Source organism: Delphinus delphis, chromosome 8 (assembly GCF_949987515.2).
Source record: "Delphinus delphis chromosome 8, mDelDel1.2, whole genome shotgun sequence".
NCBI classification, from domain to species: domain Eukaryota; kingdom Metazoa; phylum Chordata; class Mammalia; order Artiodactyla; family Delphinidae; genus Delphinus; species Delphinus delphis.
In genome coordinates this window covers 52,757,621-52,782,933 of record NC_082690.1, presented here as the reverse complement: position 1 = coordinate 52,782,933, position 25,313 = coordinate 52,757,621, and positions in this window count along the sequence as shown.

Below are 25,313 nucleotides of genomic sequence, written 5' to 3'. Positions count from 1 at the left end.
AAAACTACAAATAGAACTACCATATGACCCAGCAATCCCACTACTGGGCATATACCCTGAGAAAACCATAATTCAAAAAGAGTCATGTACCAAAATGTTCATTGCAGCTCTATTTACAATAGCCCGGAGATGGAAACAACCTAAGTGCCCATCAGTGGATGAATGGATAAAGAAGATGTGGCACATATATACGATGGAATATTACTCAGCCATAAAAAGAAACAAAATTGAGCTATTTGTAATGAGGTGCATAGACCTAGAGTCTGTCATACAGAGTGAAGTAAGTCAGAAAGAGAAAGACAAATACCGTATGCTAACACATATATATGGAATTTAAGAAAAAAAAAATGTCATGAAGAACCTAGGGTAAGGCAGGAATAAAGACGCAGACCTCTAGAAAACGGACTTGAGGTTATGGGGAGGCGGAAGGGTGAGCTGTGACAGGGCGAGAGAGAGTCATGGACATATACACACTAACAAACGTAGTAAGGTAGATAGCTAGTGGGAAGCAGCCGCATGGCACAGGGATATTGGCTCGGTGCTTTGTGACAGCCTGGAGGGATGGGATAGGGAGGGTGGGACGGAGGGAGACGCAAGAGGGAAGACATATGGGAACATATGTTTATGTATGACTGATTCACTTTGTTATAAAGCAGAAACTAACACACCATTGTAAAGCAATTATACCCCAATAAAGATGTTAAAAAAAAAAAAAAAAGAATTTTTAAGACCTCAGACTTACCAAGAGGACTCAATTTGGAACGAACCACAGCAAAGAAAGGCACTACATCTTGGTACCTAGTGTTGCCATATATAAAAACCCACTAATAATATATATGTTGCTATGGGAAGCATTTGGGACACGAAGTGTGAAATAGTTTAAGAAAAAATCTGCTTTCCAAACATGAGGATCACAAATTATAGCAATAATACAAAGCAGATTTTTCTGTATCAGCTCTATAATATTTTTAACCATAGAACATAAAAATTATTTGACCTAACTTGAAAGATAAGGTAGCATAGTGAAAAAAATAAATTTGCAGTCAGTCTAACCTCTTTAGAATCCTTGTCTCAACACCTCCTACTTGTGTGACCTAGTACAAGTGGCTTAACTTCTTTATGCCTCATTTTCCTTTTTAATAAAAGAAAGATTATATGGCATATACATATATGTGTGTGTGTGTGTGTGTGTGTGTGTGTGTGTGTGTATCAATCACTGTGTGTTTGTGAGGGTAAATGATATAATACATGTAAACGCACTAACATATGGTAAATGCTCCCAAAATGTTACCAACTTTCCTTCGATGAGGAAGCAGCTTGAGCACTGGCCTGAGTTTAAGTGCCGTATTTCATAGTCACCGATTCTTCTTACGTGGATCTTCCCAGTAAGGATTAACAACAACTTGGCATTCTGTAATCCACAACCAATTTTAGATACTGGAATAATAACACATACTCACTGAGCACTTACTTTGTGCCAAGCACTGTTCAGAGTACTTTACATGTATTAACTGCTTTAATTCTCATAACACCACTGTAGTAGATTCTATTATGATCCTCATTTTACAGATGAGAAAAATGAGGCACTGAATAATTTTCCATTGTGTGTGTGTGTGTATCACATTTTCTGTCTCCATTCATCTGTCAATATACACTGAAGTTACTTAGGTTGTTTCCATATCTTGGCTTTTGTGAATACTGCTGCAGTGAACATGGGAGTCCAGAGAGCTCTTTGAGATAGCGATTTCATTTTCTTGGGATACATACCCAGAAGTGGTATTGCTGAATCATATGGTAGTTCTATTTTTAAACTTTGGAGGAACCTCCGTACCATTTTTAGTAATGTTCCTACCAATAGTGTACAAGTGTTCTCTTATCTCCACATCCTCAACAATACTTGTTCTCTCTTATTATTATTATTATTTTTGATAACAGCCATGCTAACAGGTGGGAGGTGGTATTTTATTGTGGGTTCGTGAAGCCTAAATTTCTTAGGCTAAACTTAGTGTGCTAGTGCAGGCCACACCCTGATACTATCGGTATCATTAGTCTCATTCACTACACCCACTCTATTTCCTCATACATAGAAAATTTGCTCACTATGGGGACAGTGATCGTCTCTAAATACTGCTCACACTTCGTATAGCTACAGCTTGCTACTGTAAAATCCGTTGGTATAGAACTCCTAGTTATCCTTCAATGGACATTCAAATATCACCTACTCATGAAGGTTTTCCCAGATCCTCCCAGAATAATTAATTCTTCTCCATTTCCCGACATTGGGTGTCTTTATTTAAACTATCACGTGGGGGTCATTGCAATTATTTGCTTTAATGACTCTCTCTCTCTCAGTAGGATATGAGCTTTTCCAGAGGAAGAATCATGTCTCATTCATCTAAATATCTCTACTCACCACTTGATGCTTTGCTTGGCACATAATGAATTCTCAATAAATACTTAACAAATGAAATGGGGTTAATTATGTCATAAACACATCTGGAGGAAAATCGTATATCCTTCTTAATTTTCCAAAGGGCAAGCGGTGAAGATGTTGAAGAAATCATAAAAGAAAATTGTATAATGGACAAAGTATCTAAAGATGAGAACAGGCACTAGAATTTTGGCAGGGTTAATTTTAACTGTTTAGCCATTTCATTGGGACTCGTGATGGCAGTAGAGTGATAAGAACATAATACGGGCTTTGTGGGTCTTAGACAAACATAAGTTTGAAATGCACCTTCACTGACTTGGTAGCTGTGAGAGCTTATCCTAGATATATAGCTTCTCCTCACTTTTTTCAGCTGAAAAGTGAGCACAGCAATATCTAACTTAGGATCAGGTGGAGGTAAATGGTCATATGATAATGAATTATTAAAAGCTTGATATATATCTTAGCACCAACTAAGAGCTTTATTCAATAATTTCACATATGGCCTCCTCTCCAAAAAAGTAACAACAAAAGGTTAGTGATGGGAAATAGCAAGTCACTGTGTAGCATGGTATAATGGGGAAAAAAAAAAGTATCTGATTTGATGTTAGGCAGATCTGCTCCTACCCAGTGGTATGACTCTGGACACAGAGATTTGGGGAAAAGTAATTCCTCATATTAGAATGTAGAATGAGGCAGAGCTGCAGAAGACCCAGCCATGCCCTGGATAATAGGTAAAGATGGTACCCAATGCATCGAAGAGCTATTGAGAAAAAGCAAAGACTTTTGGCATGCAAGATTTCTGACCAATGCATAAGCAGATACTTTGTATAAATAGCAATAAGTATTCAACATGGCAACCCAGCATAGACCGATGTGAGGCAAGAACAAATAAGGAATACAAAGAAAGGATCAGAATCTTTTGGGCCTTCCCAAGAATAGGAAGACTGGAGTAGAAAACTAAATGAGGGATAGCCTTTATATCTGAAAAAAAAAAAGTTTTCACAGGTCCTTAAATGAGGACAAACATAAAACAAATTGAAATCCACTTTTTTTTTTTTTTAATTAGGGTTTGCAATCTATAACTGAAGTTCTCTTTTAAGTATCCTTTCCTAAGTGTCCAAGACGGGGATAAGTATGTACCTTATGGGCACCATAGTATCTTCTGTATTTGGTTAGTTCTTTCAACTTCTTTTTCACTGATCATTTTATTCATCAACAAATAAATACTTATTTGTGCACCTCTGATGTACCAGCCATGGCTGCTAGGTGGTGGGATATACCAGTGAACAAAACAGACAAGGTCCCTGTCTTCATGCCCCTTCATTCAAGGGGAAGAGAAATAAAATGGACAAATCAACAAATCAGTAAACAAGAGAAATACAGATTGTGTTGAGTGCTGCGAAGGAAACTCACTGGTGGGTAGGATGGAAGCTTTCTGAGGTGGCTGACTTCAGACAGAATAATCAGGGAAGGCTTTTGTAAGGAAGTGCCAAGTGAGCTGAGATCTGAAGGATGGGACCGAGCCCACCATTTGAAAGGCTAGAATATGTCTCATGATGGACAGCAAGTGCAAAGTCCTGAGTGGGGAAGGGCTGTGTGCATTTGAGACACGGAGAGAAAGTCCACTTGGTGAAAACAGATCCACTGAAGGGCACAGCTCAAACTGGCTTCCCTCACTTCTCTCTAGAGCACTGTGAAGTCTTCTCACTTGTCTCCCTGATTCCATCCTCACTCCTACGAGCTGGTCTCCACCTGCAGTGAAATCAACCACATGGTAGTAGTCTCCTGCTTTCAGCCTGGGTATGGTTTCTGCTCACATTTAGAAGAACTCAAAGTCCTTGCATGGCCTAGATGGCAATATTTATTATGTCCATGACTCATTTCCTGACCTCATTTCTGCACTTTGCCTCTTGTCCATTCAGCCCTAGCCACACTATCTTCCTTACTGTTCCTCAAATATTCCAGGAATGTTCCTACCTCAGGAATTTTGCACTTCCATATATCCATGTGGGCAGCTCCCTCACTGCAGGTCTTAGCCCTTGACCACCTTCCCCTGACCAGTCTCTACTCCTATACTTTATTTCATTTTTCCTTCCACAACGTATAAACACCTAGCATTCTATCGTATATTTAATTTGTCTGTTGTCCGTCTTCTCCACTACAATTTTAAACACCATGAAGACAGATGATGTTTCTGTTTCCTTACCCCCACTGGTGATCCGTATGTACTGGATACATAAAGGATACATTAATAAAGTGTGTTTCTACTTTGGCAGGCTACGTGTCATATGCCAGTGGAACACAGTGGTTCTTCCGCAAAAAGAATGTCTTACTCAGAGATGGAAGCTGAGAAAGACTTCAGGGGAAGGGTTACATAGGAGTCAGGTCTTGAAAAATGAGAAGCCATTTGCAAAGTGTGGCAGAGCAGGAAGAAAAGGAAGAAAAAAAGGCAATTTGAATAGAGGAAACAGCACGTGTAAAGGCACGAGGTTGCTTACTCTAGGGAAGGGGATATGCTCAGGGTCCATGAGAAGCACGAGGAGTGGCAAGAGAAAAGATAGTTGCGGACGGATAATGGTGTGTTTAGTCACCTTAGTGAAAAAAGTATGCTTCATTCTTTGGGTATTAGGGGGCTGGTTACAATACACACCATTCATGATACGATTTCTCACTAAGAACACCATGAAAAAAATCATCTGCAAGGTGACACAAAAGCTAATGGGCAGCCATCTTCCTTTTTCACAGATCTGTCACTGGCTATGTATTTGCATATGTCGCTGCAGTGGGGGTCCTCATTCCTGTCATCAGCCAATATTTCTAGAGCTCGTCATGTCAGAAAGATTATGGACTTGGTGCAGAGCTTTTGTGGCTCTCTGTTCTTTAACACATACCCAGCCGTTTTCATAAATGCTCCTCACAGGAGGAGGAGACATGCACGATATCTCCCTTCCTTTGATCACCTTTAGCGATGCACACACGTGCTGCTCTGCTCTTTCACTACCTCACTGCAATACAGTGGAATAAATACATAACAGGGATATGCAAAGTCTGTCTGCTTCTCTGGCGAGTACAACTAAAATACTGCCGTCTCTCCACCATTCTTCCTTTCTTTTATTTATTTATTTTTTCATCTGTTTGACTGCCAAGGAAGGGGATAACGAGACCCACTGGTACTTTGATATCTCATCAGCCTTCACAATTCTGCCCACCCCAAAACTACAGATGTTCTAGAAATACGTAGATGGGATACTGTAAAAACTTTTCTTAAAATAATGATGATAAAGGAAAAGAAAAGAAAAAAAGAAGGCCCTGGCAGATGTTAGGCTTGGGGATTGGAGTTTACAGTTCTTTTAAAAGCACATTTAGCACTAATTTAGCCAGAGTAAAGATGAAAACATACTAAAGTGCTATATAAATGCAATGTTTCTAAGATCATCTACATCTGCCGGGGGCAATACGGTGTAGCAGTTAATAACATGCATATTGGAATAAGCCAGCCATGGATGGATCTGAAGTTTGGTTTTATCACTTACTAGCTGTGTGACCTTGAACAAATTACTGAAGTTCTCTCAACTTCTATTCCCTCATCTGTAAAAAGAGAATAATAACGGTAACACGTACCTCATAGAATTGTTCTAAGGGCTAAACAAGATAATGCGTCTCCTGTAGTCCTTGTGATGTGTCATCAATCCTATCTTTCCTCTATTCTCTCCAGACCCCTCATTAAGGGCCCTGCCAAGTCTCAGCAATAACGGATCCTAGGTCTATATGTTATTGAACTGTCCTTCCAGTCCACCCAGGCATCTCATATGGAAATTTCTATGAAAGGAGCAAAGGAATATATGAAAACCTTTTTTCTCTCTTTCATTTTATTATGGTACCTTGAGTAGTAATATTTGGGAGCTTCATTTGAGAGCTAGATGTGCCTTCTCTCTAGAAGTCTCTTTAACCCTGGACAAGGAAAAGAGACCTAGGTCTCATGATGAATCTAGAATCAGGATTTAAGGGAAAATAAGAAAAATGGGTTTCTTTTGATTTCTTTCAGTCCCTGTTAGCAGGTATCAGAAACACGCAGGGCTTACAGGTTGAAGAATTCATCAAGAATGGCAGATGAATTTGATAGAAAGAAGCCCTTTGCTTTGCATTTCTGGAGCCCAATGACAGGCAGTTGTACCAATCAAGCACAGGGTTGAGAACTCACATCACTTGTACCAGATACTTCACTTTTCCATACGTGCTCCCTGCTGTGTGGCTGTCCATCCCAGGCTTCATTCCTTCATTTATTCAGCCAATGAACGTGTATTGAGCACCTGCTATATGTGTTAGTCCTAAGGATAAAGGAATGTAGAAAACTCAGTCTCTGCCCTCAACATACTCAGTCTTGGTGAATGAAGCAGACATTGAAGAGATTTTTATGAGGGAGGTTTATGACAGTGTAGGAACACAGAGGAGCAAGAAGGAGGGACAATTCAAGTGACAAGGACCATACTATGTTACTAGGTAGAACTCAGCTACCACGTCTAGAATCTCAGCTTTGTCAGTGACATAGTGGGATTGTTCTTTGTTTACAATGAGGCCATTCTGACCCTGTGACATTGAAGATACAGGAAGAGTGAAAGGGATGGAACCTGTGGGACCAGAAAGGAGGGAGGGAGGGATACTGGAACTTCCAGTCCCCTTCATCTCAGGAAGCTCCTCTGCCTGCTCAGCAGTTATCCGAGTTATCTCTAACAAGCCATGTAAAGGTGGAAGCTAAAGCTAATTAGCATGCAATAACTTTCCTCCTTGTTCTTTTAAAGTCTAAATTGAATGCTCACGAGGGGGCCTGTTATGAGGCAGCTAATATGAGAACCATGGTATTGATACGACATTCATCAGCACATATCATTTTTGTGTATCTCTGTATTAACTAGGTTTATTTTTACTGGGCCTGTGAGGGGTGTGTGTGTGTGTGTGTGTGTGTATTCATGTGTGTGTACAAGATGGGACAGAAAACACCATAAACAGTGCAGAGAGTTCTTATGACTCACTCATTGGTGTGGATTTCATTATGGGGCCACTAACATCAGCTGCATGCCTTTTACATGTCAGGCACATAGACTCTGAAGAGGTGAAAATGAGGAATAAAAGACACAGTTCCTGGCCCCCAGAAAATATGAGTTAAGTGGTGGGAAATCAAACTATAAACAGGTAACTTTAAAGTAAGCATGGGCTGCTGACAGAACAGAAGGGAGGAAGATTTGGGAATGAGTTACAGCTAAACGAATATTAACAAGGTGCACAGGAATTAACCTGTTAAAACAGAAGGGCCTCCAGATAGGGAAACTGCTCAAGCAAAGGCATGGAGTCACGAAGTAGTGTGGTGAAAGCATTTGGAGCCCTTAAATCTTAACCAAGCGTCAGGTACAAGCCAGGAAGTGGCAGAAAAGGGGGCTGAAGTGATGGGCTTATCATTCATCATTTCATTTTAGCCTCATAAGAACTCATTCTTTTTTCACAAATGAGGAAACTAAAGGTCTAAAGAAAAAAGTGACTTGACTTATATTTTACCTGTTAAGTGGGGACACTGGAATTTTGATCCAATTCTGCCTGATTCTATACCCCTTGCTCTTTCCACATCTTATGCTGCCTGGGTGTAAAACACACAGTGAAACTGAAACATGAGACTGTTATATCATGATACTGAAGCAAAGATATCAGGTTTTAGCCTAAATAAAAATACAAGATTATTGGCTTTAACACAGAGAGTCATAACTAAAGAGACATTTTTACATGTTTACAGCATAGAACTTTCTTAATCTTTGAAATAGCTCTGAGTAGATTTAGTAGGCCTTTTCCATAGTATCATAAAATCAAATATGATACCATCTCTCAGAATTTACTTGCCTTGTAGTGCTGCCTTTTTTGAGAACCTTGGGTAATTTAAAATAATAAAAGAACTAGAAATTAAGGAGAGTAAATACCCAATAAGGCATAATAGCAGTAAACAGGGCAAACACAATCTGACTAAGGGAAACTTTATATTTGAAATGCATTTCAAGGAATCAAAGTTCTGTACCATATATTCTAGGAAATATTGATCTAGATCAGTCTCTTTTCATTTTACATTCCTGTTAATCAACCCAAAGCATATGAAATTTACTAATAAAATTCACTCAATCTTACCTGTATCATCAACATCACTAAACAATGATATACTTAAAAAGGTTTATTAATGAAGAACCAATCTCTTATTTGATTCAGTAGTTCTCACTAGGCTTGGATTTATTTTTTTTTCCCCTTCTACTCCTATGTCTTGAATTTTTAGCTCATTGGATTTATCTTCTTCCTTATGCAATCATTATAAATAGTTGTAATATCTCCATCATAGTGCCATGCTTTCTCTGAGAAATCATGCTTTCTCTGGAATTCAGTGATCACTCCAGTCCTGATGACCTCTCCATAGAGTCAGACATCCTTGCTTCCTTTAAGTTACTGCTATTTTATCACCTATTAGTTTCTAGTGTAATAGATGCATGTGTTTATCTCTCACACTATACCGCAAGCTTTTTGAGAAAAAGGTTGTTTGTATTTTAGCTCTCTATGTCCTATGTAAACATTCACTGAATTGAATGACTGAATAAATGATTAGATTAATGAATGAAGAAGGGAACCCCCCTAAATTGTTCGTGGGAATGTAAATTGGTGCAGCCACTATATAAAGCAGTATGGTGATTCTTCAAAAAACTAAAAATAGAGTTGTCCATATGATCCAACAATCCCACTCCTGGGCATATATCCAGACAAAGCTATAATTCAAAGAGATACATGCACCCCTATATTCATAGCAGCACTATTCACAATAGCCAAGACATGGAAACCTAAATGTCAATTGACAGATGAATGGATAAAGATGTGTCACCTACATACAATGGAATATTATTCAGCCATAAAAAAGAATGAAGTAATGCCATTTGCAAAAACATGGATGGACCTAGAGATTATCATACCGTACTAAGTGAAGTAAGTCAGAAAGACAAATACCATATGATATCACTTATACATGGAATCTAAAATATGACACAAATGAACTTATCTACGAAACAGACTCACAGACATAGAGAACAGACTTGTTTTTACCAAGGTGGGGACTGGGGGAGAGATGGATTGGGAGTTTGGGATAAGCAGATGCAAAATATTATATACAGAATGGATAAACAATGAGGTTCTACTGTATAGCACAAGGAACTGTATTTAATATTCTGTGACAAACCATAATGGAAAAGAATATGAAAAATAATATATATATACATACGTGTGCATGCACACACACACACACACATATAGCTGAATCACTTTGCTGTACTACAGAAATTAACACAACACTTTAAATCAACTATACCTCAATAACATAAATTAAAAAAAATAAATGAATGAGGGAACTAAATCTCTCAAAATGTATTTCCAGCCTGAAGTCCTCCCTTAGTTAAATTGTCCTTCACCAAGATCCTCTTCATGTGCCACTCCTTTAAGTTTTCTTTCAGTCCCGCCAAGGAGCAATTAGTCCTGCTCTATACTCAGGGCTCTCTTTCTCTTAGCATTTTTCAAAACAGCATTTCTACTATGCTGTAATTGTTTATTAACACGTCATACACATAGGTTATGAGCTACCACCTAGTCAGTCCTCTATAAAGCCAGGTTGGAAGACCCTGATAACACAACCTCCCTCATTTTGGCCCTGCCTTTGGAGGGGTTGGGGACATGCCAGGTATCACAGAGATCCTTGTGTTCTTGTTGTCTCTGCCACTCCCCAGCACCTAAGACAGGAATGAAAAGAAAAAGCCCCCTGCTGGCCCTGAAAGACCATGTCCACACACTCTTACTGCTCCTGCCAATGCTCCCCACCTCTAGACACACTTGCTCCCAGAAATCTCACCAAGTCTCTAGGTGGCAAATGTATCACCCTGTGATAATGGCCCTCACATTTAGTTCTCCAGCCACAGTCCCTTCTGCAAATTCCACTCATATCCAACTGTCAAACTGACATTTGCACTAGAATGCAAATAGCTTCTGAACAAAACCAATAGCAAATGTCATGAGGGTAAGAACGGCTCCTCGGTTGTTAAGTGAGAGTTAAAAAGATAAACCCCCCCACCAGTGTGTCAATGTCAGATAAATAATGCAATTTCATAAAGTGGGGTTCAGGGAAAGATCAAAGGGAGCTGTAAGACTGTGGCAGACTGGAGAACCAATGCTTCATTTAAAGGGGGAAGCCACTACTCAGCTTCGGCAGATTGTTGCCATGTGGGACAGTGGTCCAGTAATGTCATAGCTTCTAATTTTCAAGAGAAGCTCAAAAAGTCTTGATTAATACACTGAAGACAGACCAGAGACAAAGGAAGAGAGAGAGAGAGACAGAGAGACAGAGAGAGAGAGAGAGAGAGAGAGAGAGAAAGAAAGAAAAAAGAGAGAGGATGGGAAGGGAATAGAAAAAAAATAAAAAACAAGAAAGAAAACATCTGCAGATCTATAGGCACTGGAGAAAACTGGTGTGCACCTATCCTTCTCAAACTCTTCCAAAATATAGCAGAGGGAGGAACACTTTCAAACTCATTCTACGAGGCCACCATCACCCTGATACCAAAACCAGACAAAGATGTCGCAAAGAAAGAAAACTACAGGCCAATATCACTGATGAACTTAGATGCAAAAATCCTCAACAAAATACTAGCAAACAGAATCCAATAGCACATTAAAAGGATCATACACTATGATCAAGTGGGGTTTATTCCAGGAATGCAAGGATTCTTTAATATATGCGAATCAATCAACGTGATACACCATATTAACAAATTGAAGGAGAAAAACCGTATGATCATCTCAATAGATTCAGAGAAGGCTCTCAACAAAATTCAACACACATTTATGATAAAAACCCTCCAGAAACTAGGCATAGAGGAAACTTTCCTCAAAATAATAAAGGCCATATATGGCAAACCCACAGCCAACATCATCCTCAATGGTGAAAAACTGAAACCATTTCCAGTAAGATCAGGAAAAAGACAAGGTTGCCCACTCTCACCACTCTTATTCAACATAGTTTTGGAAGTTTTAGCCAGAGCAATCAGAAAAGAAAAGGAAATAAAAGGAATCCAAAGGAAAAGAAGTAAAGCTGTCACTGTTTGCAGATGACATGATACTATACATAGAGAATTCTAAAGATGCTACCAGAAAACTACTAGAGCTAATCAATGAATTTGGTAAAGTTGCAGGATACAAAATTAATGCACAGACATCTCTGGCATTCCTATACACTAATGATGAAAAGTCTGAAAGTGAAATCAAGACAACACTCCCATTTACCATTGCAACAAAAAGAATAAAATATCCAGGAATAAACCTATCTAAGGAGACAAGAGAACTGTATGTAGAAAATTATAAGACACTGATGAAATAAATTAAAGATGATACAACTAGATGGAGACATATACTATGTTCTTGGATTGGAAGAATCAACATTGTGAAAATGACTTTACTACAAAGCAATCTACAGATTCAATGCAATCCCTATCAAACTACCACTGGCATTTTTCACAGAACTAGAACAAAAAATTTCACAATTTGTATGGAAACACAAAAGACCCAGAATAACCAAAGCAATATTGAGAATGAAAAATGGAGCTGGAGGAATCAGGCTCCCTGACTTCAGACTATACTACAAAGCTACAGTAATCAAGACAGTATGGTACTGGCACAAAAACAGAAAGATAGATCAATGGAACAGGATAGAAAGCCCAGAGATAAACCCACGCATATATGGTCACCTTATCTTTGATAAAGGAGGCAGGAATGTACAGTGGAGAAAGGACAGCCTCTTCAATAAGTGGTGCTGGGAAAACTGGACAGGTACATGTAGAAGTATGAGATTAGATCACTCCCTAACACCATACACAAAAATAAGCTCAAAATGGATTAAAGACCTAAATGTAAGGCCAGAAACTATCAAACTCTTAGAGGAAAACATAGGCAGAACACTCTATGACATAAATCACAGCAAGATCCTTTTTGACCCACCTCCTAGAGTAATGGAAATAAAAACAAACAAACAAAAAAAACAAATGGGACCTAATGAAACTTCAAAGCTTTTGCACAGCAAAGGAAACCATAAACAAGACCAAAAGACAACCCTCAAAATGGGAGAAAATATTTGCAAATGAAGCAACTGACAAGGGATTAATCCCCAAAATTTACAAGCAGCTCATGCAGCCCAATAACAAAAAAACAAACAACCCAATCCAAAAATGGGCAGAAGACCTAAACAGACATTTCTCCAAAGAAGATATACAGACTGACAACAAACACATGAAAGAATGCTCAACATCATTAATCATTAGAGAAATGCAAATCAAAACTACAATGAGATATCATCTCACACCAGTCAGAATGGACATCATCAAAAAATCTAGAAACAATAAATGCAGGAGAGGGTTTGGAGAAAAGGGAACACTCTTGCACTGCTGGTGGGAATGTGAATTGGTTCAGCCACTACGGAGAACAGTATGGAGGTTCCTTAAAAAACTACAAATAGAACTACCATATGACCAAGCAATCCCACTACTGGGCATATACCGTGAGAAAACCATAATTCAAAAAGAGTCATGTACCAAAATGTTCATTGCAGCTCTATTTACAATAGCCAGGACATGGAAACAACCTAAGTGTCCATCGTCGGATGAATGGATAAAGAAGATGTGGCACCTATATACAATGGAATATTACTCAGCCATAAAAAGAAACAAAATTGAGCTATTTGTAATGAGATGGATGGACCTAGAGTCTGTCATACAGAGTGAAGTAAGTCAGAAAGAGAGAGACAAATACCGTATGCTAACACATATATATGGAATTTAAGAAAAAAAAAAATGTCAAGAAGAACCTAGGGGTAAGACAGGAATAAAGACACAGATCTACTAGAGAATGAACTTGAGGATATGCACAGGGGGAAGGGTAAGCTGTGACAAAGTTAGGGAGTGACATGGACATATATACACTAGCAAACGTAAAACAGATAGCTAGTTGGAAGCAGCTGCATAGCACAGGGAGATCAGCTTGGTGCTTTGTGATCACCTAGAGGGGTGGGATAAGGAGGGTGGGAGGGAGGGAGATGCAAGAGGGAAGAGATATGGGAACATATGTATATGTATAACTGATTCACTTTGTTATAAAGCAGAAACTAACACACCATTGTAAAGCAATTATACTCTAATAAAGATGTTAAAAAAAAAAAGAAAAACTGGTGTGCAACCTCAGGCATTTAGGACAAATTAGCACAACATAATAAATATTCATAAACTCTTCTAATTGTGTATATTTGAGAATTGTCTGACAGTAGAAAAAGTTTAATCATAGTAAATATAAAGTTGTTTAGATCATTATTCAGATTCAATTAAAATATATTGAGTGTTGACATATGCCATGTAACGTGCTAAACTCTTTTATTAATATATTAATATTTTAACTTGTCATCAAAGTAATAACTGCACATAGCTAAAAAGTCAAATTGTTCTACAAGACTTACTCTGAATTCCCCTTCCTTGCATTTCATGTTCTATAGAGGCAAACATACTTTAATTTTATGCATATCTCTAAATTACATTATTACATTGCTACTTATTGATTTTTAGTTTATGGCATTATCTATTTACTTCCAGCTATGGAAGGTGAGGATATAATTTTCAGACATATACCACAATCCCCTAGACATAGACACACACAATGCACATTGTCCTCATCTGCCCAGTGTGCTTTTATCCTAAATATTGTTAGTTCAAAATTGTTTTTATGATTGTTTGACTATGGGAAGTCAATTCACTGCCTAGTCATGTAGCATACTATAATTACTTTTCTTTTCCTACCAAACTCTGTTTTTACTTAACTTAATAAAACGTACACCTTTCTATTTATTTAGTTTTCTAGTCATTTCCTTTTAATTCAATTTCAAACTTTCCCAGTTGTCTATATTTCCTCTCAACATATTCCAATACAACAGAACTACCTCAGTTTCAATGTCTTGAGGACACCTCTCTAAGCTCCTCCGCACGTTCCTCAAACACACTTCCTCCTCCCTATGCTTAGTGGATAGCCGTCAATCTGGAACCTCTCATTACTTTCATGCTATTATCTGTCCCCCATTTCCAGCTTCCTTCCCTTGAATTGGATCATGCAACTCCAGAATCCCATTTTTCCTCTCTTGAATTACTCCTTATTTTCATGGAACATATCCAGGAGCTTCCTGGGAGAGAGTATTTAAGGAGGTAAAATGTTTGAGTCCTAGCATATACATGTATAAATATATCCTTATTTTATCCACAAAACTAAGTTTGGCTATATGTAGAATTATAAATTAGTAATAATTTTCCCTGGGAATTCTGAAGGTGTTGTCCTATTCTCTCCTAGTTCCAGGGCTGGTGTTGAGAAATCCATGCAAAATTATTTGGATTTCTCAACTTGTATATATCACCTATTTTTCTCCCTCTTTGGAATATTTTGGAATTTTCTCTTTCCCAGTGTTCTGAAACATTATATTGTGTTCCTTGATATAGGTCAAATTCATCTACTACGTTGGTCCATGAACAGAGACTTCTCATCAGGAAGAGTATATCCTTCAATACTGGGACATAATCTCAGATAATTTCCTCTCTTTCTGATTTCACTTATGAATATCACTTTAATTTGGTTTTGGACCTCCTACGCAAATTTTATTTTTTTCTTTCTCCTTTGTAATTTTGTTCTACTCTCTGAAGTTTTCTTATCTTTATCTTCCCACTCCTCATTGAGTTTTTCACGGTTTTAATTTCTGAAGGTGCTTTTTGTGTTCCTAACTGTTTTTCTTCTCCAGCATTTCCCATAGAACTTTCTGCTATGACGGAAATGTTCTACAACATGTGTTACTGCATACAGTAACCACTAGGCACAAAACGTTTAATTTTATTTAATTTTACCAATTTAAACTTAAATGGCCATTTGTGGCTAAGGCTATCATGTTACACAGGGCAGCCTATTTTGTGTCTTAAATCCATAAGTAATAGTAATATATATATATATTTTAAACTTTTCATTTTCCTGCATAGCCTCTTTCCTCCAATTAGCTTATTTCTGTTTGTGTTAGTTTGCCTTCCATATGAGAACATTTTTTCATATTTTTGGTGATCCAACATTAGTGTCTTCAGATGTTTCTCCTGATCTAGTACATTTCACCTGAGAAAAAAAATTCCAAGGTCCAGCCTGGAAGTATAAGCTTACTCCCTGGACTCTGAGAATCAAGCAGGGAAGGAGGGCTGGATTTCAGCTCTATTTTGTTATGCAAACTTTCACTATTTTCAGTGTAGAATCAACATCCCTAAGCACAGACACACTTTATTATACCCAATCTGAAGAAATCATCAGATCTTCTGTTTAGATGGGAAGGAAAAAAAGAAGCAGTGTTGCTCAGCCACATGGCCTGAAGGACAAGATATGGGGATCTAGCCACTTCTTAAGGAGGATTTCAACTGATTCTATGCTGCCTACTACCCCCTATTCCCACTTTCAGGGCTCCCTCCTGCTGGAAATTCTTGAGATCTCTGCTATAAACAAAGTTGCTTTTCAGTTTTTCCACTGGTGGCTTAAAATTCAATTTTCTCACGTCAACTACATCAGTTTCTATTTCATCTTCTGTTCTCCAGCTTCCACTTTTCTTTCTTTCTACTCTCTTTATCCTTGTCGATTTGTGCTTCTTTTTAGTTTTAACACCTTTTAGAGTTTCAGTTGGGTTTCAGAAGTGAGAACAAGGAAATATTGTTTTCAATATTCCACCTTTCACTAGGACAGTCTAGACTCTTTGAATACCCTATTCCAGTCAGTTCTTCCAATCAACTGTAGACTACTATTATAATGCCAATTAAGATGATAAAGCTGAGGCTCAAACACATGAGCACTTTGACTAACACCACATGGATCTAATTCTCCTTCGTCTGCATCGTGGTTTCTGCTCACTCATCTGGAAGAGGAGGTCACACAATAAAGTAACGTTGCAGATTATAATAAAGTTATAGATTAAAATAAAGTAACAGACACAATATAGAGTAGTAGTCTCTGTTGCTGACATGTCAGTTGGGCAGTATGTTTGTTTTTTTTTTAATATTGTGTAGAAGATGCTGCCAAAATTAGCAATGTGATTACTAGACACGGATGGTGCTTCCACTAGGCTGGGCAGTCTTTTTTGCACGCTTCTAGACATGCCATGGAGCTCTGGCATGGACCCTTCTTCATAACCTACGGGCAGCATAACGTTGAAACCAAAAAGGTTATTTTTTGTTACTATTATTTGCTTGATTCTGTTACCCAGGCCTGTGGTTTTGTGCTCTTACCCCACTTTGCTGACAGTCTTGTGGGAGGAAGTGAAAACAGTGTGAGTGACATGTTTATTTATGTACCTCATCTGGGATGACACTGTGACAAGCAGCAGAGATGTATTTTTTCAAGCAGACTTTCTGCGTTGCTTGTCAGCTCCTTATTATGAGGTGGTTGAGTTTACTGCATTTTTAGTTATATTTGAATGCCTAATAATCCCACAGCACATTAACTATAATTTGTGAATTATATCCATCTTCTAAGAGTGCATCACTTTATATCTCTTAGTAAAACAATTCATGTGAATCTACCTACATAAGAAGGCTTCTGAGATTTTATTACAAGGCAGACGATTATACTCATCATCATTTGACTGTGCAAGCTCCTCTGGAAATATTTTATCCATTTCTTTTATCCCTTTCTACCTCAACATTTTGGCCCTCTGGGACAGCCCTTGTGACTTCTTCTCAAAATCATGGTGGTCTAGCTGTCACCTTAAATTCTGCATGTCTAAAACTAAGCTCATTATCTGTACCCCTCTTGACCCCCTGCTCAAATCCGGTCCCCCTGGGATATCTCCCTCAGTTAATGGAAACTCCACCCTTCCTGTTGCCTTAGATAGAATTATTTGTGTCATCTTCAGCTCTATCTCTCTAACATCTTCCTCCAATGAATCATTGCCAAATTCTGTCAATTCTACCTGAGAAATATATTTCATGCTTGTCTCCTGCTCAGCCAAAGTACAGGGTCTAATTTTTTCTGCCCTGGATTTTTTCTAGGTTCTTCTTTCTGGTCTGTTTTTTTCCCTAACTTGACTTGCCATGTTACAGCCATAGAGAGTAATTCATTACTGGGAAGTATGGAAACACATAAAGGAAAAAACAGAAAGGTTAACGTAAACATTACCCATATATCTATTACCAGAAATAATCACTGTTGTAATTTTGGTGTATATCCTTGCAGATAAATATAAATATAAATACGTGTGGATATAGTTCTGCATAGAACACCAGTGATATACATGCAGTATGCATTATATGTTATTGCATTGTACATTATTGGGACTACTATAAACTGTTTATACTTTGAATTGGCCAAATTTGAATTATTAGTGATTTTTACAGAATTCATATTTTTTGCCACTCTCTTGCTTAAAAACCTTCAATGACGTCTCACTAACAAGAAAACATTCTAGGGACTTCCCTGGTGGTGCAGTGTTTAGGAATCCACCTGCCACTATGGGTTTGAGCCCTGGTCCGGGAATATCCCACATGCCGCAGAGCAACTAAGTCCGTGTGCCACAACTACTGAGCCTGTGCCCTAGAACCCGCGAGCCACAACTACTGAAGCCCATGCACCTAGAGCCCATGCTCCACAACAAGAGAAGCCATCGCAATGAGAAGCCCGCACACTGCAACGAAGAGTAGCCCCCGCTCGCCGTAACTAGAGAAAGCCCATGCGCAGCAACAAAGACCCAACACAGTCAAAAATAAATAAATAAATAAAATTAATTTATTAAAAAATAAAGAAAGAAAGAATACATTCTAAGACTCAGCAAGTAATTAGGCCTTACAGAATTGGCTTGACTTTCTTCTCTGGCCTCATTTTCTACTACACCTATTAATCTCATAGACCTATTTGCTGTTCATCTAAAACAAGCCACCCACACTGAGGCCTTGGTATCTTTGATAGTTTTGATTCCCAGTCTGACAGGCTTCCAGAGTCCTAACCTGCCTGTCTGGACCCTGACATTTTCACTCATCAGAATTCTACTTGGGCTCTAAGTGGTCATTCAAAGTCTACCTCTTTTGAAAAATTCCACCAATTTCCCCTATCAGAATGATTTACCTTCCTTGAGAATTTTCACAGATCTTTTGAGCAGGTAGGTATTATGTGTGTATTTCCTTGTGGAATAAACCAAAAGCCTTAGAGTCATAAAGACCAAGACTCAACTCTTGACTCTGTATTATACTAGTTAGGTGATGTTAAGGTACTTACTGTCTAGGCCATAGAAAGGGGCCTATTGGTACCAGTAAACGATGTGAAAATGGAGGTGAGAGGAGTAAATGTTTTGCCTGTCACACACAGATGGGAGTTGGAATTGGCAATCACAATGTGACATCCAAGTCCATACTCCTGACTGCCATGCTACGCCAGTTCTTTAGTTTGTCTTTCGTAAAAGAAACCAGTACGGATGTTGCTCATGGAAGTTCACTTCTCACTTCTCCAGTGAGTATGAAGTTTGCTATGTTAACACACTGTGTTATATAGGTTCCTGGGGCTGCCATAACAAATCCCTTCAAACTAGGTGGTTTAAAATAACAGAAATTTATTTTTTCACAGTTCTGGAGAGGTCCAAAATGAAGATCTTGGCGAGGCCATGCTTGCTCTGAAGGCCCTAGAGCAGTATCTTTCTTTGCCTCCTCACGGTCGGCATTCCTTCATTTATTCTTCCCATCTCTGCCTTTGCCACATGACCCTCTTCCCTCTGTGCCTTTACGTGGCCTTCTTATAAGGATACCAGTTAATGAATTTAAGGCCCACCCATAAGATGCAGTATGACCACATCTTAACTTATGTCTTCAAAGACCTATTTTCAAATAAGATCATATTCCTAGGTACCGAGGGTTTGGATTTGAATAGACCTGTACTGTGATCATAGGTACTGGTTAAAGGTGCTGACATGTATCCCTTCATGTAAATTAATGCTCTGTTATGACTGATTCATTTGGTAAGATCAAGTTTCCAGGCAATGACTATATTCCTATAACACTTCTAGATAAGAGAACAAGTACTAGTATGTTATGCTCATTGTCAATTAATAGGTATTGGCAATATTAAGGTTTTTTTCCCTAGCTTCTCATAGAAACATGCACTGATTATAAATCTGACATTGTTCCTAACAGACATGTAGCCAACGATTACAAGGATAGAAACAAAAAGTTAGGGAAGATGCACAAAAAGGAAAAGGAAGGTAGGTAAATATTCAATTTATCAAGACCAATATACTGGCATTTTAATTTTAATACATTTATTGTTCATATAATATAGCTGTGATAGGTGTATATTTTCTCTAAGGTTTATTACATTGTCCTTTCCCCACACATTCTGTTTTTAATAAAAAAGCAACCACTTGATATGGCTAGAGTTTCAAATTACTACAGGATGTTTCACCCAGTATTTCTACCTTGTGTCTGATAAACTGGGTAAAAAATATTCACAATAGATGACAATTTATAAATACATGCATTAAGTTTATGTTTTCCTAATGGTCACACACATACTTACAACAATTTCAATGATTCTTCCTGATAAAGACATTGGCCTACTGCACTGTCTAACTCCCCTGGGAGCTGTCCCCCATCCCCACAATTTCACTCTATCCTCCTGCCTCCCTGCCTTTGCTAAATCTTTGCCACCCCCTTCTCTGACCAGCAAACTTGTATGTATTTTTAGAGCAGAGACAAAGTGATATGTTACCCATGAAGACTTTCATGAGAAGTTACCACTCCATCTTTCCTCTTTTGCCAGATGATTCTGTTTCTACAAGTATGAAGCAGTTATTTCATTCTGCCTTTGTTCCAAAGGATGCATCACAGGATTTGTAATTGCCTATAGTGCCTAGGATAGAGCTCAACACATACTTATTTCCTCCCCACTCCCACCCAAGAGAGAGTCCTAAGTTTGTTGGTTAATAAAAGGGCAAATTGGGCCAGGGTTGGGAGTGAATGTGGGGAGTAGAGTTGAATGCCTATCATGTTCTAGGCACAGTGCAAGATACTGGAGCTAAACAAAGATAGGTAACACAAAGTCCCTGATCCCAGGGAGGTAGTAGTCATGGGTCAAACTGCAAGGTAACTGACACAACAGAATCTAATAAGAGCTCAAATGCCTGCACACATAGTATTCTATGGCACACGTGAGGGGCATCTACGCCAGCCCAAAGCAAGCATATTACAAGAGAATCCTGAACAGCTGAGACAGTATGCCTGGGACAAGGGAGGGAAAGTGGATAAAAGGCATTCCAACATTCCAAGTACAGGACATAGAGTGGACCGAGGACAGAGAGGCAAGGTAGGTAACAGAGTATTTGAAAAACTGTAAGCACACTGCAAAGAAGACCTGGTGACTTAATTTCTTCCAAATACAAAAGAAGTACAGAAATAATTATATTCTGATTATCATTTACTTATAGGGTGTGTGTGTGTGTGTCTACAAGTGTGTGCAGGGAATCGGGGGCATGCTTCCCGATGATTCTGCATTTAAAGTACAAGTCCACAGAAGAGTGGTAGGCAAAAAGTTCATTATGGATTTTTTCTTTTTAAACCACAAAAACAGTCTATCTGAAAGATTTCTGTCAGGCATCTGCCATCTCTAGTAACTTTTTGGAATGGTTACAAAAATGCATACCCAAGTCATAAAGATTTAACGAAATATTGTCCTGCCATTTATAGTAATGATACCAAACGACAAGTTCAAATTACTTGTTGTGATTACTCCTCATCTGGGCAAAACACATGTCGTAACGTATTCCCAGGATGCAATTACATCGACTGCTATGACATAGAATAACAACACTGGAAAAAAAGCTAATCACACACAATACACATACTGTTTAGATTTTTTCCAAAAAAGTTTTTTTTTTTTTTTTTTTTGTATTGCAATCTGTTCACCATTTGGACTAATCATTAACTATTTTTTTTTTTTTTGTAATGTGGAAAGTATCAGCTGAGTTAGACAAGCACACAAAAAAAGCTAATAAAATGAACATATTAATGTATACTCTATATTCTCAAATTTAGATGATGATTTAGGAGAGATAATGACCTTGCCATGTTCACCAGTAATATTATCAGAACACTTGTAGGTTTTGAATTTATGATGATCACAGAGGGAAAATCCTACTGCTATGACAAACAATATATGTTTTCAAAGATATTCTTCATGCAAAGTCTTAGCAATTCTATCCTGGGTACTTTAATAAACGGTTTGGGATATAACATTTTTCTGTGTCAATAAAAGAACATGGGAAACCACATTTAAAATACTCTATATGTTTTTGTTTTCTCCACTTGTCCTTCCTAAATCTTCCTTTTCTTCTCATTTTACTGTCCCTCTGGGGATATCTCACCTGCCATAGCTTTAATTTCCGCTCTTTACTTCTAATCTGTATTCTTCTTTCAGCACAATGCCTACATATTTGACCACTAAATAGATTTTCCACCTGTATGTCCTCAAAATCACTATGTGCAATTTGGAATTCATCACCCACCCTTCTCTCACCTCCTCACACCTCAAAATAAATATGGTAACCTCATAAATATCCCTAATATCTGTTCATGTCTTCCAATCTCATTTCTACTCCCCTAATTCAATTCTCATCACTTATCACATGACTGTTGCAATTGAATACTAACTGGTCTTCCTGCCTTTACCCACAAACTCTCTTCCCACCTCTCTAAAGTAAGAAATGGAATTATATAGCAATTCTGCTCATTTTTTTTTTTTTACAATGAGTCTAAATAGATAAGAACTGTGGACTTCCAAAAGTCAAAGAAATTACAGTCTAGGAGAAATGAGCTGGGACTCTTCATCAGTATTTTTGAAAATGTCCCTGAGTAACTTCTGTGTCTAGTCATAACAGAGAACTCGATACTGGACTAGTCCCCTCACCCTACATGACTACAAAACTGGAAATGCTATGTCAAGAACCCTATTTTCAGCCTTTAGACTACAGGCATTTCAGGACTGTGTGTATTCAGAAAAGGAGAATACTTGAGACAAGGCACTTGATCCCCCAACACTCTGCCTGTAGACACATTCATGAGCATGATGCATGGTGGTGGACTCAAGCTGATGATGGTGGTCTTGCTGAGCAAGGGAGTAAGAGTTGGAGTTTGGGGCTGCTGAAGCAGCAGGATTTGCAAGGCAAGGTACCAGAGTAAAGGGAGAAACACGGAGAAGCAGCACCGAAATTAAGAATAGGGGTGCCTTTATGTTTTGGCTGAATACCAAGCTGCACATGTATATAGCAAGATTCTTCAAGTTCAGAAAGAAAACAGCTACTGGGAGTTGTGAGCTAAGTGGAAATCCCCAAGGTCATATAATAAGGAGACATGGGCACTCTGAACAGCCAGGGAGGAGTGACCTGGCTTAATAACCTGGGTATTGAATTGAAGCCTCCTCAAAAAGGCCACACTTTAGAAATAGAGCAACTCTAGTCATATAATAAGGACTACATTAAAACAATCTTCACAAAGTTTAAAACAGATTTTGAATGAGTCAAGCCGATTCTCCAGAATAAAATTCAAAAATTTCTAAAGGAAGACAGCAAAACTTAGAATCTCATAAATGTAATATCCAACATGGCCAAATAAAATAACATAATATCAGACATGTGAAAAAGCAGGAAAATGTGACCCATATGTATTTAAGAAAATAAATATAAACAGATCCAGAGATTTTATATTTAGCAGAAAAGGACTTTAAACCAGTGAATGAAAGAATATCAGAAGATAAATGGAACAAATTAAAAAAGAGAAAAATGAAACCATACAACTGAAATACATAACATCTGAAAAAATATCTACAGTACAGGCTTAACATTAGATTGGACACTTCAAAAGAAAATATAAATAAACTTGAAAATATGGCAATAGAAATTCTATAGACTGAAGCATAAAGAGTAAAAAAGACTGGGAGTAAAGGTGGGGAAATAGATTCTCAGTCTGTTTGAAAATACAAAGCAGTAAAAATTTGTAATGGGAGTACCAGAAGAGACTGAAAGCCAGAAAAAGGTTAAAGAAATAATAAAAATATATTTTAAACTAATTTGATGAAAAATATTAACAGATTCAAGAAGCTCACCAACTCTCTATGCACCAAATCTCAAAAACAAATTGCTAAAAATTAGTGATAAAGTAAGAAGAAACATACTACATATCCACAAATAACAGTAAGAAATTATACTGATTTCTCATCAGAAACTCTGCAAGCCAGAAAATTATGGAACAAGTTCTTAAGTGCTGCGCAAGAGAAGAAAAATCAATCTAGAATTATATAACCACCACAAAACCCTTACAAAATAAATAAAACATTACAATTTTTTTCAGACAAACAAAAGCTGAAGAACTCACAGAACTGCGCTGCAAGGAATATGAAAGAAACTTCTTACAACTGAAGAAAAACAATACCAGGTGGAAGCTCAATAAAGATCACCAAAAATGATATATAAATGGACACACACACACACACACACACACACATATTCATGTACATATACCTATTTTTAAATTTCTTTAAAAAGTAATTGACTAGGATATAAATAACAATGTATTTTGGGGTTTAAAACACATATAGAATTAAGTATAATATCAAGAGAACAAAGGATAAGAAAGGAGTAATTGAAGTATGATGTTACAAATTTCATATGCTATATATGAAATGGTATGATGCTAATATATGGTTAATTATAATAAATTAAAGATACATATTGTAAAATCTAGAGTAACCATTAGAAACATAAAAATATAGAAGTATACTTAAAAGCCAATATAGTAAATAAAATGGAATAATATAATTTATTCAAACAACTTTTAAAAAGACAGGAACAAAAGAACAAGTAGAACAAATATAAAGACAGAAATTGGTTAAAAGTAAAAGAATGGAGGACAATATATTATGCTAATGTTAATCAAAAGAAAGAAGGAGTAGCTGCTTTAATTTCAAACAAAGTAGACTTCTAAGCAAGAAATAACATCAGCATTAAGAAAAATATGCTCAATGATAAAAAAGTCAACTCATCAAGGAACATGCAAAAATGTGTATGAACCTAAAAATGGAACTTCAAAACTAATAAAGCAGTAGAGAAATCTGAAAACAATGCATAAATACACATAATTATAATTGGAGACTTTAAAAATCCTCTTTTAGTAACTGATATAACTAGTAGCCTCCAAAATTCAGTACGTTTAGAGAAGATTTGAACCAAAACACCATCATCAAACAGTGTGTGGTGATATTTATATTTATAGAACATTTTCTTCAATAGCAGCAAATGTGTGCTATGCTTTTTTCCAAGAACACATGAATGATTAGCCAAGAGAGGCCATATTCTATATGTCAACAAACAGCTTACTTAATACATTTTAAAGGACTGAGTTGACATAGAGTATATTCTCTGATCACAACAAAATTAGAGATTAAGACCAAAAGACATTTTAAAAAACTATAACTATTTGCAAATAATGCAACACAATTCTAAATATCCCATGGAACAAGGAAGGAATCACAATGTAAATTAGAAAATATTTTGAATGGAATGGAAATGAAACATAACCTATAAAAATGGGTGGAATCCAACAAAAGCAAGATTTGTTTGAAAAGTTGCTTCTACTAAAAATACAGAAAGGTCTCAAATCAGAGGAATAAACTTCTATGGAAAATATAGAAGAATAGAGTGAATTAAACCCAAAATAAGTATAAAGAAGTAAAATAAATATCCAGAAGTCAA